Below are 16,909 nucleotides of genomic sequence, written 5' to 3'. Positions count from 1 at the left end.
AGGAAAACATTTCAAGCCATTACCCAGAAAACTTCATTCAGCTCTCACCTTCCGTGTTATGTGAGAGTGTATGTGTTAAGGGCAATTAAACAGAAAAAAAGCTATCTAACTTGGAGGGCATGTGTTCCTGGTTTGTAACCCCACCTACCTAACTCTTGCTCATTAACCCTGTTGTAACCAGGTGCTCCAAGTGTTCACACTGAGCAAGTAGTCACTGACTTCAATGTGTCGGCTCTAAGAGATAACAGCTTAAGGAAGGGGCCTGGAATATCCTCGTGACCAGAAGTGGATGTTTAGTTATTCAGAAGTTTTTCTTGAGGGCGGTATCAAAATATTTCTTTGTAAGTCAACTACTTTTTTTCCATGAGTCTATCTGTTTTTATTGTTAGATTCAATAGACATAAACTTAATTTGTAATATTGCTATAAAAGTTTCTAAACACTTTGTTATGTTCTGAATGTTTGTGTCTCCCCACCCCCCAAATTTATATGTTGAAACCCAATCACAAATGTGATGTAATTGGGAGGTGGAGCATTCGAAGGTGATTAGATTATGAAGGTGGAACCTCATGAATGTGATTAGTGCCCTTGTAAAAGAAGTCCCAGAGAGCTGCCTTGCCCCTTCCATGAAGTGGGGACACAGTGAGAAGGTGCCATCTATAAACTAGGAAATGGGCCTTTACCAGACACAGAATCTACCAGTGTGTTGGTCTTGGAATTCCCAGCCCCAGACCTGTGAGAATAAATTTCTGTTTTTTGTAAGCCACTCAGTCTATGGTATTTTGTTATAGCAGCCCAAATGGATTAAGACATACTTACTCTCAGTTTCAGTACTTATTTCATCATGGACCAGAAATAAACAGTTTGAGGATTGTGCCAGGACTTGGTCCAGATTTCGAGTGATGCTGGTAGACTTATAGAACTGTGGTTCCCACACAGACTTTACACTGGAATCACTAGGATGAATAAGTCCCATTAAACCATGATTAATTGATGGAGAAGGAGGCAGAGATGATGACTGGTCTGTTATTATGTTTTTAAAAAGCTTACCAGATCTCTCTAATATGCAGCCAAAATTGAGAAACACTGGTCTAGAGTGAAATGCCGCAACATCAAGTTTTTAATTTTCAAATATTGCCCATGTGTTGGTTAATTTTAGGTGTCAACTTGATTGGGTTAAGGGATGCCCAGACAGCAAGTAAAGCATTATTTCTAGGAATGTCTATGAGGGTGTCTCTGGAAGAGATTGGCATTTGGATAAGTGGATTGAGTGGGGAAGATCTTCCCTTACCCAAGTGTATGGGTGCCATCCAATTAGGTGAAGGCCCAGACAGAACAAAAAGGCAGAGGAAAGGTGAATTCTCTCTTTCTTCTGGCACAGGGACACCCTTCTCTTGCCCTTGGACATCAGAACTTCAGGTTCTCTGGCCTTTAAACTCCAGGACTTGTACTAGCAGCCCCTCAGTTTCTCTGGCCTCCAGTCTTGGACTGAGGGTTACAACATTGGGTCCCCTGGCTCTGAAGACTTTGGACTTGGACTGAGCCATGCTACCCACTTCTTTGGTTTTCCAGCTTGTAGACAACATATCACAGGACTTCTCAGTCTCTGTATTGTGTGAGCCAGTATGGAGAAATACTATTTGGATGGTGAAAGCCAAATAAAATAGCAAAAGCATAGAAGTGAAGACAGAGCATAGTGCCTTAGGAGAAGCACAAGTTTTTGAGAACCGTCGTGACTGGAAACAGAAACTCTGTTGTTAGCCTGTGTGTGTATGTGTGTGTGTATCTCCAATCTGTCTCAAGCACTTTGCTAAGCTCTTTCCATTGAATATCTCACTCAATCCTCATAATTATGCAATGGAAAAAATAAAATCATAATAAAATCATAATTCTTACTTTTGTAGTCATAAAATGAAAGCTTAGAGAGGTAAAGCAACTTACAGTACAGAACGAAGGAGTTGGATTTTGGACACATGACTGTATGACACCTTGGTCCATGTGCTTAAATATCGCACAGTACTGCATCTCTAGCTGTATGACCTTGCAGGTTAGTTAACTTTATGTGGTTACTGAGCAATAAAAAGAAGAAATATTTTCTGCCTTGCAGGTTAATGTGAAGATTAGAGAATATGATTTAAAGTTCTTGTTATGTTGAATGTACCCTATAAATGATAGCCATTGCCATTAATATTGTTGCTAATACTTTGCTGTGATAGGAGGATGGGGTATACATGGGAGGCAATGCACTAGCTCTTCCCAAAAATCAAATAAAAGACTGGTTACTAATATGATTCTGGCAATGGAGAAAGAAGTATATCTGAGTATTTTATTTTATTCTCGCCTTTCTTATTTCCTTTTATTATGGATTCAATCAATGACAATTGTTCACTGAGAACTCACTATGTGCCAAAAACATGAAGTAGATGACATTGTCTCTGCCCCGATGATCTTAAAACTCCCCTTAGTAGAACACCATCAACATAAAACAGCACAACTATTTATGATCCACATTCCAAAATAAAGCAAGAATGTTTTTGTTTTTAGTATCATGGATAAATGGTTTGCATTGTAATTACAATTGTTTTAAACAGTAAAATAGAATGCTTTGAAAATATTTTACTCTACAAGATTCAAGTCTTGTTCAACCACATTTGCACCCCAGATGGCAGCTGGAATTACTCAAACTCCTTTTAGAAAAGTCAACACTTGTTACATCCTTACTATGCCTGACATCTTTAAAACACTACTTGAAATATAGCCTTACTCTTCCATATTCATTTGATCCAAGAACAATGATTTCTTTCTTTTTCTCTGGTTTGTTCTTTCTAATCAAAACACAGATTACTCGCAACAGAAGTGAGAAATGTTAAGAAAATTAAAGGAGAGTCTTGGCTTCTCTACCATGAGCAAATCAACGTTTTAACTCCAGCCTTGTCCGTAGCCTAGTTGACATAAAATTCAGAATGAGACATGAAGAGTACAAAAGGGAGTAAAGAAACATTGACCCAATCCCCGAGAGAAGGCGCATGCACTGATAGTCAGACCTGATCTAAAGTACTGAGTTGGCCACTATTAGCCATATGTTCCTAAGTATGTCACAAATGAAAGAGCTCATGTAAAGATCCCTTCCCACTCTCTTCCCAGTCTTTTCCCTTGGTGAATTTATGTGAATCTGTAAGGATGGCAGAAGTTGGCTATTAGAAATAGCACAAACTCAACATTTTGTATCTTCAGGGACCCAGTAACAACTTCTAGTGGCCTCCACCAACTATACCTCTTTCCTCTTTTTTACCTTTTTTCTGGACACATTTGATGTTTCATACTTAGACCAATGACAAAGCATGGATAGAAAGGAATAGAAAACAAGGAAATTAGGAAATTATAGCTTTCCAATACACACATTGCCCCACAGATAACCTTTATATGCGTAAATGACACTGTTTTTTATTTTAGTTGTATTAACTTCCATATTACCAGCAGAAAATAAGTATATAAGTGGGTTGGTTATTTAAGGTACTTCACAGTTGGAGAGGATGGCTTGTCATCCCAAATGATCAAATGCAGGTAGCTTAATTGGTCAAAATTCTCAAGAATTTGCATATGCTTAGCTGGAGTGGATGTCAGTCTGAAAATCTGGAGTTTTGAAATGATCTTCGAGAGTCTTTTAGAGGGGTCATTACAATTATCAATCTGACTTTAGCTGTATAGTAAAAATTTAAAAATACATTTTAGTTTTTTCATCTATGATATGAGTATAATAGTAGGAGGACCCGACCTCTACTCGGTTACTATCAGGATAATCATTTTAATAGCAGGCATTTATTGAGAATTTACTGAGTATCTGCCACTAGACTAGCCACTTCACATTAATTATTTCATTTAATTCTCAACATTTAGTTTTCACAGACTATATCATAAACTTTTAGCAGGACAGCTCACATGTAATAAGTGGAATCTGTATCCGTGTTCTACTCCCATGGCAAATACTTTTGAATCATTCTCCTTGTTCATTAGTAGATGCTCAATAAACTGGTTTTATTTCTAGCCTTAAACCTCTCCATCGGGAATACAGGATCTTAAAAGTGCTAGTTCCATTTTCTGACTTTGCATCTAGAATTACTCTGTCAGGGTATTTGAATATTTCTTTGTTTAAGTGAGCATATTCTGAATAACTAATACCTGTTTTCTTTTATGATATCTACTCAACTGATCAACCCTAACTATAAAGAATAATCTATAAGGGAAAATATATTATCATTATTTTAAAAAAAATAATGATCATCTATAGATGTATCAGTAATTTTTTTCCCAGCTTTATTGAGCTGTAGTTGACAAATAAAAATTTTATGTATTTAAGGTGTAAAACGTGATGTCTTGATATACATTATAAAATGATTACCTCAGTGAAATTAATTATCATGTTTATCACCTTACATAGTTACCTTTTTGTGTGTGGTGAGAACACTTAAGATCTACTCTCTTAGCAAGTTTAAAGTATACAATATTATTATTAACTGTAGTCATCATACTGTACATTAGCTCTCCAGAACTTATTGATCTTGCATTACTGAAACTTTGTACTCTTTGACCAACATCTTCCCATTTCCCCTCACCACTTCCCCCCAACAAGCTCCTGACAATCACTAATTCTACTCTTTTTCTAGGAGTTTAATGTCCCTAGATTCCTCATATAAATGAGATCATGTAGTACTTGTTTTTCTGTTCCTGGCTTATTTCACTTAGTATAATTCCTCCAGGTTCCTCCATGTTTTTACAAATGACAGGATTGTCTTTTTTCTGAGGCTGGATAATATTCTGTTATACACACCCATATACACACATGCACACTGCATTTTCTTTATCCATTCATCCATTGATGGACACTTAGGTTGATTTCTTCTCTAGGCTATTGTGAATAATGCTGCAAGGAACATGGGAGTGCAAATATCTCTTTCAGATACTGATTTCATTTCTTTTGAATATATATCCAGAAATGTGACGCTGGATCATATGGTAATTCTATTTTTAATTTTGTGAGGAACTTCCCTACTCTTTTCCATAATGGCAGTACTAATTTACAGTCTCAACAACAGTGTACAAGGGTTCCCTTTTCTCCACATACTTGCAAACACTTGTTATCTTTTTTTTTTTTTAAATTTATCATAGCCATTCAAACAGGTGTGAGGTGTGAGGTGATATTGTTGTTTTAATTTGCATTTCCTTGAGGATTAGTGATGTTGAACATTTTTTTAATATACCCGATTGCCATTCATATATCTTCTTAAGAAATGTCTATTCAGATCCTTTGCCCATTTTTCAATTGAGTTATTTATTTTCAATTTTAATTGGGTTATTTGAGTTGTTTGAATTCTTTTTTAATTAGTAGAAGCTCAGTAAACATGGCTATATATTTTGGATATTAACACCTTATCAGATGTACGAATTGCAAATAGTTTTTCACATTTCATAGCTTGTCTCCTCATTCTGTTGTTTCTTTAGCTGTGCAGAAGCTTTTTAGTTTGCTGCAATCTCATTTGTCTATAGTTGCATTTACTGCCTGTGTTTTGGGGGTCATATAAAAAAAAATCATTGCGTAGGCCAATGTCAAGAAGGTTTTCTCCTATTTTTTTCCTAGTAGTTAGTTTTACAGTTTTAGGTCTTATGTTTAAGTCTTTAATAAATTTTGAGTTGATTTTATCCTAAAGAGAAATTAAGCAAACAATCCTATTTACAATAGCATCAGAAAATACTTCAGAATAAATTTAACCAAGGAAGTAAACAATCTATACACTGAAAACTATAAAACACTGATGAAAGAAACTGAAAGATACAAAGAAATGAAAAGATACTCTTTTCATGAATTGGAAGAATTAATATTGTTAAAATGTCCACACTACTCAAACTGATGTACAGGTTTAATGTAATCCCTATCAAAATTCCAACGGCATTTTTCACGGAAATAGAAAAAAAATCGTAAAATTTGTGCAGAACCACAAAAGACCTTGAGTAGCCAAAGCAATCTTGAAAGAAGAACAAAACTTAGACGTATCACACTACCTGATTTCAAAATATACTACAAAGCTATAGTTGTCAAATATTATAATACTGCCAAGAAAACAGACATATAGATGAATAAAGACCAATGGAACAAAATAGAGAGCCCAGAAATAAATCTACACATTTATAGTTAATTCATCTTTGACAAACGTGCCAAGAACACACAAAGTAAATAGGATAATCTCTTTAATAAATGGTGTTTGGAAAACTGGATATTCACATGCAGAAGAATTAATTCCAATTTAGATTTAATATGAGGATTCTAGTTCAAGACATTATAGAATGGAGATACTATTCATTTGGGAAATTTAAATGGGAAAAACAAATAAATATTAAAAACCATTTTTTCTTATTTTAATGTGATCATTTTTTCCCAAAATTTTCTCTCCCCCTTCCCCTACCTCTTTTTTTTAAGAGATGAAGAGACAAATTTTAATCAATAGGTAAACACCATCCCATAAAACAAATCCACAAAAAAGAGAAAATGTTGAAAAATCATCATGTGAAAGGCTGGAGCTATTACAAAATTCACAAATAGAGTAAAAATACAAATGGAAATTTGTATTTCATTTTATTATTTTACTTTAACCAGTTCTTCCAATGAAGATGGATGAATACAACTTCTGGCAGCCATTTACGCGTCGGTGTATGTCTCCTTTGTATCATATTTGACAGCTGGCTAAGAAATGGCCTTCCCTCTAAGACCCAGAGAATTGGAATTGCTGTGTTCCCCCCGTAGACATCTGTTTTTGAAATGTCCCCCATATTAGTGATAAATCATAATCAGTTAAGCCTGAATTTAAAGAAAACAGGCCTCTACCCTCGAAAGACGGTATATTGTGCTTAGACCTCAGGTTTCATGGATTTTTTTTCAGGAGTGGAGCCGAGCCAACACTTGTGCTTTACAAGTCCCTAACCAATTTTCATTTTTTAAATATTTTAGTTTCATTAGGAAAAAAATAATAAATTTAAAACATTAATTGAGTGTCTTCCTTGGACAAAGAACTGTGCTAGTTATTAGAACAAAGAAAGTGATGAGGACAAACTGCCAATGAGCCCAAGACTAACAACTCATATCCTAAGTTAGCAGTTATTAATATTGGTTAATTATAGATTTGGGGACAAAAAAAGAGAGAAAATATCTTAGGGTGACTCTGATAAGGGCTTCAATAACTCAGACAAGAAAGGCAGGGGGAACAATGATAGTTTGAGAGAAAAGAGAAGTTCAAATTTAAACATCTTGGGTTTGAAATATATGCAGATTATGTAACTATGCATATATTTAACAAATATTTGATTGAGTACCGACCACATACTAGGCTAGGTTCTGTGCTAAGCTCGGGGAAAACAGAGAAGCGGAAGCCCATAGTTTAGTGTAGTTATTTTCAATTTGTTTATGCATCAAGAATTTCATGGACAAGGTTTGTTAAAATGCAGATTCTCATGTTTCCCCTTAGAGATTGTGAGGTTGGGTGTAGGCCCCAGGAATATGGCTTTTTAACTAGCGTAGAATGATTCTGATAGAACTGGATGACAAACCATATGTTGAGGCTCCCTGGTTTAGTGGCAGGGGCAAACATATTAATATTTAAAAATAACAAAGATGAGGACACTGGGGCACAGAGAAGACACATAACTTTCCCCAAGTTACACAGCCAGTAAATGGTAGAGCCAGATTTTAATCAAACATTTGGGTCCCAGTGTCTGTGCTCTTAACTACGGGTTATGGAGTCTGCCTCCCTAGACTACAAATGAAATATTTCGCTTCCTTTTTTATAACTTCCTTTTTATTTCCTTCTTATCAACTCTCTCATTTTCAAAGGTTGTGGTGATTCTGTCAGTTATATTATTCTTCATCAAATTACCTCTTGCCAAATCCCTTATCATCATAATTTTTTTTTCTTTCTAAGCATCCTGTGGTAGACTGAAAAATGGCCCCTCAGATAATACCCACGTCCTAATCCCTGGAGCCTGTGAATGTGATTTGATATGACAAAGTCTTTACAGATATGATTAAGAATCTTGAGATGGAGAGATTATCCTGGAATATCTGGGTGGGCTTTAAATCCAATCACCTGTGTCCTTAAGAGAACAGAGAGTGAGATTTGACATACCCATGGAGGGGACAGCAATGTGAAGATGAAGCAGGAAGAGATTCTGTGATACTCGCCTTGAAGTTTGGAGTGATACAGTCACAAACCCAGGAAAGTCGGCAGCTACCAGACACTGGAAAAGGCAAGGAACAGATTCTCCCGTACAGCCTCCAGAGAAAGGGCAGCCCTGATGCTGCTACCCAGCGTCAGTGCTGAGTTTTACCTAGTGATACAGATTTCATACCCCAGCCCTCCAGAGCTGTGAGAAAATAAATTTCTGATGTTTTAAGTCCACATAAATGAATGAATGAATGAATGAATGAATGAATGAATAAAATTAAAATTGTAAGAGTGAAACAACTAATTTGGGGTGGGTAGGGCGCCTTGAGAAGGCTTCCTGGCAGTGGTGCCTGAGTATAAATTTACCTTATGGATGGAGAAAGGGAATTTAGGAAGAGCAGTCTAGGCAGAGGGAGGAGCCAGCTCAAAACACTGAGGGAGGAAGGTGTGAGAATGATGTGGAAGAATAGTTGTGATTTGTATGATATGACTAGATTTTATGGTGGATTGGCAAGCAGTGAGGCACAGATTGTTCACTGGGCCTGGCTTATGAAGGGCCATAGATCAAGTTTTTGGTCTTTTATTTTTCATGGAATAGAAGCTTTTCAAGGAGGGATGTTCAGATGAATGTCCCTATTCATCGCCCTTCTTTCAATCAGTCTAATCACACGTGGAGTAAAATCGAGACTTTAATTGTAGGAGTTAGTCTGTTTGAGAGCTATTTTTCTAAGTCAAGAGAGAAGACTGAAAGCAGAGCCATTTCCTACTGAAAGAGTGGACCTTTGTTAAAGACACGGGCTCTCAGAATACGCATAAAGCACAAACATAAATGCCACCTCCTCTCTTTATAGGTCTAAGAAATTGCCAGGGTAGTTTCCAAAGTGCTTGTACCACTCTATGTTCTCACCAATGGTGTATAAGAGTTCAGTTCTCCACATTTTCACCAATACTTGGCTTCTAATTTTTGCCTTTTTAAAAAATTGAAATAGTTGGTTGTACATATCTGTGGGGTACCACATTGAATATCAATACCCATGTGAAATATGTGATGCTCAAAGCAGAATAATTAGAACATTGAACAATATACATCGTAATCATTTTTCGTGGCCCTTTATCTGTTCCTCCCTTACCCTCCATCCCCCTTTCCCACCTCTGGTGACTTTAGTTCTGTTCTCTCCTTTTGAAACTTCAGTGTATTATTGTGATTTTTGTGTCTTTCTTTTTTTACTTGTTTGTTTATTTTTTTAGCTCGCACTTACAAGTGAGGACATGCGGTATTTCTCTTTCTGTGCTGGCTTATTTCACTTAACGTAATTTTCTCTAAGTTATCCATGTTGCTGCAAATGACAGAATTTCATTCTTTTAGCCATTCTTGTGGGTATATAGTGGTATCTATTTGTAGTTTGAATTTACATGTCTCTAATGATGAGTGATTGGAGCAGATTTTCATGTGCTAATTTGCCATCTGTCTACATTCTTTGGTGAAGAGTCTGTTTGATTTTTTTCTTGCCCATTTGTTAATGGATTTGTCTTCTTATCATTTAGAGCACAAAGGAAGTTTTAGGGATGATAGATATGTTTATTATTTTGATTCCAGTGAAGTTGTCATAGGTATATACAATGTGAAAATTTATCAAATTGTACAGCTTAAAAACGTGAAGTTCATTGTATGTATACCTCAATATGGCTGTTTTTAGAAAGCATTCAGGAAGAATAAAAATAATGCCTGATCAAGAAAATGAGCTTGGTGTTATAGTTTTTTACCACTTCAGGCAGGAAAAATGACTTCAGGTGGAGTCGTTGTTATAGCTTGTAGGTCTCCAAGAAATTAGGTCCCTACTTCTTTGCTCCTAAGAAGGAGCTGCAGTTCTGTCAGGGGGTTTCCACATGGTCAGAATCTCAGGTTCTGTTGCATTACCTCAGGCTGTTTGGAGGAGCAGGCCATTGTGTACTTCCTGTATGGGCCCCCTGGTTGCACGACTGACAATTTGTGCCCAGACTCAAAGTACCCGCCAATTCTTTTAAATCATTTAAGCAGAAGCCAATCACGAACTTAGTGTTCAACTGTGTAACACTGCCTCTACACTCAATTTGTTGTATTTAACTGAGTTGCATATCATTTATAACAAGGCCTATAGACTTTAAGTACAGTCTTGTTTGAAGAAAATCTTTGTAAAGTATGGTATTTGTGAGGCAGGGTTGGGGAGGGGACTCCAGGCCCCAGGTACAGGGTCAAGATTGTGCCAGAGATCCTTTCCAAGAACCATGGTAAGGGCATTAGTAGTGCAAGGAAAGTGAGAGTGGAGAGAGTGGGGAAAACTTGAAGCTTAGGAGCATTTGATGATCAATTATAATTTCTCAGTGACTGAGACATGGGGTATAGAACAAACTCAAGATTTTTACTTGGGTGACTAGGTGAATATTATGCTTTTATCCAATGGTTTTCCGATTTTTGCATGTCCCACTCTCAAAGTTTCTGGTTGAGTAGATCTAGAATGGAGAATAGAAATTTGCTTTTTCACGTTCCCTAGAGAGGCTGTTGCTGCTAGTCTGGAGATCATACTTTGAGAAACATTAGCTTTTGCTGAGATAAGGGAGCCTGGAGGAGAACTAAGTCTGGGGGTGGGGGGGATGACGATGACTTTGCTTATGGCCATATTGAGTTTGATGTGCCAATAGGATATTTGATTAAAATATCCTGTGCCAAAAAAATAAATTGGCTCAGATTTTAGAAAAGAGGCCAGGGCTTTTGAGGCTTAAGTGGATTCATAAGCATCTGTTTGATATTGCATACATAAGATTACTCAGGTAATTCAATGCTTCCTAGAGCACATGACAAGAAAAAGGCTGAGAAAAATGCTGGTAAATTCATATGAAAAGGGTAGAAAAAGTGCATCCTAAGAAAAGGACAGAGAAAGAACGGTTAGAGAGGGGAGAAAGATTAGAAGAGAAGAATATAAAATTCCAGGCAGAAGCAAGTGGAAGATGGTTTACAGAATCAGATATTTCTAAAACTTAAAACAAAATATATTCTAAAAATAGTCCTTTACATATGCTAGTTAAGAGTTCATTGGTGACCTTTAAGTGAATTTATTTTTTTATTGACATAAAATTTAGATAGCATAAAATTAAGTATTTTAAAGTGAACAATTCAGTGCCATTTAATACATTCACAATATTGTACTATCAATACCTCTACCTAGTTTTGAAAGTTTTCATCACCCCCGAAAAACCCTATAATCACTAACAAGTCATTTCTCATGCTCTCTTTCCCCCAACCCCTGACAACCCAATCTGCTTTCTGTTTCAATGGATTTACCTATTCTAAATATTAAATATAAACAGAATTATACAATACATGACATTTTGTGTCTGGTTTCTTTTACACAGCATAATGTTTTCAAGATTCATCCACTTTATAGCATGTATTGTTACCTCATTCCTTTTTGTGGCTGAATAATATTCCATTGTATGTGAATGCCACAATTTATTTATCTGTTCATCTGCTGATGGACATTTGGATTGTTTCCATCTTTTGGCTGCTTCAAATAGTGCTTCTATAAATATTCTTGTACACATATTGGTTTGAGTACCTGTTTTCAATTCTTTCGGGTATATACTTAGGAGAATTGCTAGTCAGAAGGTAATTCTATGTTTAATGTTTTGAAGGACTGCCAAATTGTTGCCACAGTGGCTGAACCATTTTACATTCCCACCAGCAATGTATGAGGCTTCCAGTTTCTTCACATACTCACCAATATTTATTATTTTCCATTTTAAAAAAATTATAGCCATCATAGTGGGTGTGAAGTGGTATCTCATTGTGGTTTTAAATTGTATTTCCCTAATGACTACTGATATTGAGCATCTTTTCATGCGCTTGTTGGCCTTTTTTTGCACATCTTCTTTAGAGAAATGTCTATTCAAGTCTTTTGTCCATTTTTAAAATTAGATAGTCTTTTTGTTTTTGAATTGTAAGAGTTCTTTATATATTCTGGATACTGCACCCTTATCAGATATATGATTTGCATATATTTTTCCCATTCTATAGATTGTCCTTTCTTTTCACTTTCTTGACAATATTCTCTGATACCCAAAAGTTTTTAATTGTGAAAAAAGTTTAATTTATCTATTTTTTCCTTTTGTTTTCTGTGCTTTTGTTGTCTTATCTAAGAATCCATTGGTAAAAGTAGGATCATGAAGATTTACTCCTGTGTTTTCCAAGAGTTTTATGGTTTTAACTTTTATATTTAGGTTACTAATCCATTTTGAGTTAATTTTTTGTAAATAGTGTTAAGTGAGTCATTAACAAGAGTTGTGAGGATAAAAAGAGTCAGAAAGTAAATAGAAGAAATATGGGCTTTTATTTTAAGAATGTGGATTAGCTATTATAATTAATCATGTGTTTACTGGTTTTATGTTTGACCACTCACTAGATTTTAGGTTCCATGAAGGTAAGGACTTCACTTATTTTATTCATTACTATATCCTTAGGGTTTGGGACTCAAAAAATATTGTTTTCTACAATGTTTTAGGCACTGGTAATACAACAGTAGCTAAATCAGAGATGGTTCCACTCTCCTGTAGTTCACACTCTCCTGTAGTTCACACTCTAGTGGGGGATACATAATTAAATAACCAAGTTTAAAAAAATGTGTAATTTCAGGTAGTGATGCCTGCTGGAAAGAGAAATAAAAGGGAATAAGGTAAGGAACATGAGGGTATAAATCAGGCCAGTCTCTTTGAAGAGGTGACATCTAAGTAGAAACCTGAATCAAGTGATAAAGTGAGCCATGGGAAAATTTGGGGGAAGAGATTCTGGAGGGAGAAAATAAAGAGAGCCAAGACCCTGAATTGAAAACAAGCCTGGTATTTCAGGGAACAGTAAGAATGTGAGTGTGGCAGGACTGGAGCAAGCAGTCACAAGAGTGCAAAGAGATGAATTTGGAGAGATGGGCAGGGGCCAGATTTTATAGCAAATATATTCTGTATGTGATTGAATTGGTTGAGTGAGTTAACATTCATAACATTACATATATGACCACGTGTAGTCTTTCTTTTTTTAAATCAACTTTGTGAAGTAGGTGCAAATGTCTTCATTCTGTAGATAAGAAAACTGAGACACAATGAGGTTAAGCAACCTGCCAATGTACACGTCATCTTGGCAGATTCTGGTTGTGAACCCACATAGTCTGAATCCACTACACCAGTGTTTCTCTAACTCTTTCTTATTATTAAACGCCATTCCCCAGGAAAAATATTAAATTAAATTAAAATTCTCTCAAAGGATAAAGAAACTTAAGAAACTAAGAAATACTATCTTGTTGAGTAGGATTGAGCTCTGGGGAGCCACAAACCATTGGAATATTTAAGATTATCCCCCCCCAAAACCAATTTTTACCCCCTTGAGGGCAACAGCACCTCACTGAGAAAGATGAATGCACTATCCTGTAACACCTTTCATAAATATGGAATTTTATAGTAAAATTTTCTTACAAGTAAATCTTATCAATAAATGGATTTTTAAAGATAAATAGATAATGTCTTTCATAAAGACTTTCGTTGTAAATTTCCTTTATACATAGAGAAATAAAAGGGGTAAGTTAGTAGCTTGATGAAATTACCTTTTATTTGAGGATGGAGAAGACCTGAATGTTTCTGAGGAATAAGGCATAGAGGTAGTAAGACTGAAGATAAAGGGTGGATAGAGCCTTATCAGATAAAAGTGAGGTTCCAGAGGAGACAGGAAATGGGCTTACAAGCACAGGTAGATTATTAACTTCATTTTAGAAAAAGACTAGGGTCACCTTTGTCTTAAAACTGCACCTGTTGCAAGGCAGATGAAGGTGAGTGAAGATGGAAAGAAGGGAAATTCAGAGTAAGAGAAGGACAAGGTAGATCAATTGCAATCAGTGAAGAATTGGGAGAGAGTGGTGTCAAAAGACAAAATTATAGCAAATTTAGTTTGAAGATCTAATTGGCTTTTTTCAGCAACTCATGAATTGGGGCAGCGTCTCCTCCAAAACTTTAGAAACGGTGCTTCGACGGGCATTGCAGAATAGTTGGTTTTTATGAGGTAGCTTGGGCAGGAACAAAAAAGCAGCATAGTACAGAAAGCAGATGAATCAGCTTCAGGTTACTTTCCTTGCAGGGTCACAACAGAGGAGACTCTTTATCATGCCTACTCAAACTGGCCTGTTTGGGGATTTGGCTCTTATTTCTCCCTCTCCTGATTTCTCAAAAGGTCAGAAAAACAACTTAGTTTTATTTTGGTGTCCTGGAATGTTAGCATGAGTGACTCCATTTTGATTTGTTTTGTTGGAGCCTACCGCAGGAGCTCAATCCAAATCAATGGCCTTCTATAAATTCTATTTAACAATAATGGGGGTTGATGTGCTTGCTAAAGTTTGGATTCAGCTGTTATGAGGAGAAAGAAATTCTGCTAACTCAGATCAAGAGGAAGGATGGTCAGAGAGCTTTGAGCATCTTGCTGGTATTTAAGCCGGTGTGTCTAATCCAGGGGAAAACACACTGAGTGCCAATAGAACAAAGTTGGTACATGGACAGTCCCACAGCATTCACAAGACGGAGTGACCAAAGGTGTTGGGAGTATAGATATGGAGTGGTGCTTTCTGACAGGTGTGGAAAGGGGGCGACGTCATGGAATGCTTCTTGTGAGAAGTGGAATTGCCAGATCTCTCAGCACAAGCAGAAATTCTGCAAGCAAGGATAGGAAGTAGGTATTAGAGTTTTTAAATTTGTTTTACGGGTGGAGAGAGACATTCTTTAATGACCTCAGGCCTGTTAGAATTTTGCCCTTGGAAAATCTATTAGTAATGATATAAAAATCTTGCTCTGACTCTTTTGGCAGAAACTGGATTAATATTCAGCTGCTCTCTGACATCACTCATTTAAAAGTTCCAGTGATTTGCATGTATGGCTTGAGATAAGAAAACAAAGACCTGTGTGAGTCTCTTTAGAGCTTGGCCAGACCAAAGTTGTCCTGCAGAGTGAAGTGAGTGCGGTGCCCAATGCTCAGTCCCGATCACCCCCAGCCCCAGGAGCTCCCTCTGCCCCGGTCAGTGCTGCTCCTGTGGGCTCCCAGGTGCTACACCACAAATGCCTTCAGAACAGGTCATGTGGGCAGTCTTGATGCTTTTTCCTCTTCCCATCCGTCCTACCCTGGAACTAACCTACTCTCTTTATGACCTCTATTTTAGCAGAAAAAAGAAAAGAGGCAAGAAGGAGTAGGAAAAGAAGCGTGGTGGGAGGAACAGAGAACAGGCGCTGTGGAGGGCGTTTGAGGGCACTTTTCATGTGCTGTGAAGACGTGGAATGAAATGAAAGTCGTTCAAAAAGAGCTAGGTGCTATTTCCTACCTCCCCCGGCCCCTGCCCTGCCCCTCACCCACTCAATTCCTGCCCCCAGGAGAGAGTTCAAAATAACTTCCTGTGGGATGAAATGATGACAATGACTTTGGTTTCAATTACGTTATCATGACCTGGAAACCACCCTTCCATGTGAGGTTTGCTAAAGTACTGAACCGTGAAACTCAGATTACAAGGAAAGAAATGAAAGAGACTTGAACTCAGGGCCCTTTGGACGTTTCTTGCAATATCAAAGAAAGGTTTTTGTTTCTCCCCTGTGAAAATAGGATAGGAAATGGGCAAGTGATAACTAACCGGAAAGGGAGAAGCAATACCTAATTGGAAATAAAACTAAGAGAGGAAGAGAAAAATGGGTGCAGATTAATGTCAGGCTTGCAGAACCACAGGTTCGGAATTTCGTTTGCATTATCACATATCATTCAGCTCTTCTGATGTGCAGTGCCTGAGTGTTTTCTTTACTCTTGGAAGCTGAGGATTACCTCCCCAGGGCTGGACACACAGGCGACAGGAACGTGCAAGTGTTCACTCCTCCTGGTTGAGCTGAGAAACATAACTAGAGCTCGAATGCAGAGGAATGAAAGAAGCTTAGAAATATGTGAATTCTTGCCATGGATTGGTGCTGGAGTGGAGCCATACAAAGAAGGAGCACTTGGGATAGAAGGAAGGATGAATGACGTGTATATTTTACACGCGTGCACACATATGTGTGTGTATACTTATACACAAATGCGCACACTCCATGTGTCATTTATGTTTGTGTGCACATATTCATATTTATACACATATGTATATGTAGAATTCACAGAGCACACCCACACAAATACACACCAGATGTGCTGATTTTGAGCTCTGCGAGAAAAAAATTACTACTGAGGAAGAAATAAAACAGGGCTTTTGAGGACACTGGCCATACTGCCAGGTATGCAGGTTTTTGGAGGGCAGGTCACATGATTTGCACACATTTATTTGGAGTAAGAAGGGACTCAGAAGTAATATAATAACTGCTTCAAAATTTTGGAGGGATATCATGTGGAAGAAGGATTTAACTCATTCCATATGGTTCCAGAGGGTAGAACTGAGACTGAGGCATAGCAGATTTCTGTTCTAAATGAGAATGGCTTTCAAACAATTAGTACTATGTGGATTTCTTCTAGAAGAAGTTAATGACCTGCCTGCTCCTGGAAATGACATAGAACAGAAACTGAATGGCCATCTGTCACAAAAACTGTAGGGGGCATTCTTCCATTTGGTGGCAGTTTGGACTACAGCATTACCTGGGCCATCCTCATTCTGAAATTCAATGGTTCTCAAA

This window comes from Cynocephalus volans, chromosome 1 (assembly GCF_027409185.1).
Source record: "Cynocephalus volans isolate mCynVol1 chromosome 1, mCynVol1.pri, whole genome shotgun sequence".
Classification (NCBI taxonomy): Eukaryota; Metazoa; Chordata; class Mammalia; order Dermoptera; family Cynocephalidae; genus Cynocephalus; species Cynocephalus volans.
The sequence above is the reverse complement of the archived record's forward strand: the minus strand, read 5'-3'. Positions refer to the sequence as shown.